Raw genomic sequence first — 2,324 nt, 5'->3', positions numbered from 1 at the left:
TAAAGAAAACTAAAGACACAGGGGAAAGATTAGTGCAAAGGACTAATGGACCACATCTACCACGGCCTCTACCAGACTGAGTCCAGTACAACTAGATGGTGCCCAGCTACCATCACTGACTGCTCTGACAGGGATCACAACAGAGGGTCCCAGACAGAGCTGGAGAAAAATGTAGAACAAAATTCTAACTCAAAAAGAAAGACCAGACTTGCTGGCCTGACAGAGACTGGAGAAACCCTGAGAGTATGGCCCCTGGACACCCTTTCAGCTCAGTAATGAGGTCACTGCTGAGGTTCACCCTTTAGCCAAAGATCGAACAGGCCCGTGGAACAAAACAAGACTAAAGGGGCACACCAGCCCTGGGTCAGGGACTGGAAGGCAGGACGGAACAGGAAAGCTGGTAATGGGGAACCTAGGGTTGAGAAGGGAGAGTGCTGACGTGTTGCAGAGTTGTTAACCAATGCCATACAATAATGTGTGTACTAACTGTTTGATGAGAAATTAGTTTGTTCTGTAAACCTTCATCTAAAGTTCAATTAAAAAAAACTTACAAGCGGCCATCCAGGGCACACAATTGATCACTATTCACCAGTGACAAGAGAAAAGAAACAGAATTAAGAATAGGAGGATATGGCAGGTGTGGCTAATTGTCTGCATGAACAACTACTTCCTTTGCTATGAGACCAGAAGAACTGGATGGTGCCCAGCTACCATTACTGAATATTTTGATCAAAGATTCCATAAAAGAATCCTAATCAAAAGGGGAAAAATGTAGAAACAGAACTTCAAATTCTCATCGACTTCAGAATTCTTGAAGCTATAAAAGTTGGATGAACCCCTGAAACTATTGCCATGAGATAACCTTTAAATCAAAAATATCCCCCGAAGTCTTCTTAAAACCAAACAGTTTAGCTTAACTAGTAAAAAATGTCTGCCTTGAGCATTGTACTCTTTTTTTTTATTAACATTTATTAAGCTTCAAGTGAACGTTTACAAATCCAATCAGTCTGTCACATATAAGTTTACATACATCTTACTCCGTACTCCCACCTGCTCTTCACCTATTGAGTCAGCCCTTTCAGTCTCTCCTTTCGTGACAATTTTGCCAGCTTCCCTCTCTCTCTATCCTCCCATCCCCCCTCCAGACAAGAGATGCCAACACAATCTCAAGTGTCCACCTGATATAATTAGCTCACTCTTCATCAGCATCTCTCTCCCACCCACTGACCAGTCCCTTTCATTTCTGATGAGTTGTCTTCGGGGATGGTTCCTGTCCTGTGCCGACAGAAGGTCTGGGGAGCATGGCCGCTGGGATTCCTCTAGTCTCAGTCAGACCATTAAGTATGGTCTTTTTATGAGAATTTGGGGTCTGCATCCCACTGATCTCCTGCTCCCTCAGGAGTTCTCTGTTGTGCTCCCTGTCAGGGCAGTCATCGATTGTGGCCGGGCACCAACTAGTTCTTCTGGTCTCAGGATGATGTAGGTCTCTGGTTCATGTGGCCCTTTCTGTCTCTTGGGCTCCTAGTTGTCGTGTGACCTTGGTGTTCTTCATTTTCCTTTGCTCCAGGTGGGTTGAGACCAATTGCTGCACCTTAGATGGCCGCTTGTTAGCATTTAAGACCCCAGACGCCACATTTCAAAGTGGGATGCAGAATGTTTTCATAATAGAATTATTTTGCCAATTGACTTAGAAGTCCCCTCAAACCATGTTCGCCAGACGCCCGCCCCTGCTCCGCTGACCTTTGAAGCATTCATTTTATCCCGGACACTTCTTTGCTTTTGGTCCAGTCCAATTGAGCTGACCTTCCATGTATTGAGTGTTGTCTTTCCCTTCACCCAAAGCAGTTCTTATCTACTAATTAATCAATAAAAAACCCTCTCCCTCCCTCCCTCCCCGCTTCGTAACCACAAAAGTATGTGTTCTTCTCAGTTTTTACTATTTCTCAAGATCTTATAATAGTGGTCTTATACAATATTTGTCCTTTTGCCTCTGACTAATTTCGCTCAGCATAATGCCTTCCAGGTTCCTCCATGTTATGAAATGTTTCACAGATTCATCACTGTTCTTTATCGATGTGTAGTATTCCATTGTGTGAATATACCACAATTTATTTACCCATTCATCCGTTGATGGACACCTTGGTTGCTTCCAGCTTTTTGCTATTGTAAACAGAGCTGCAATAAACATGGGTGTGCATATATCTGTTTGTGTGAAGGCTCTTGTATCTCTAGGGTATATTCCTAGGAGTGGGATTTCTGGGTTGTATGGTAGTTCTATTTCTAACTGTTTAAGATAACGCCAGATAGATTTCCAAAGTGGTTGT

The sequence above is a fragment of the Loxodonta africana genome, chromosome 4 (genome assembly GCF_030014295.1).
Source record: "Loxodonta africana isolate mLoxAfr1 chromosome 4, mLoxAfr1.hap2, whole genome shotgun sequence".
Taxonomy (NCBI): domain Eukaryota; kingdom Metazoa; phylum Chordata; class Mammalia; order Proboscidea; family Elephantidae; genus Loxodonta; species Loxodonta africana.
The sequence above is the reverse complement of the archived record's forward strand: the minus strand, read 5'-3'. Positions refer to the sequence as shown.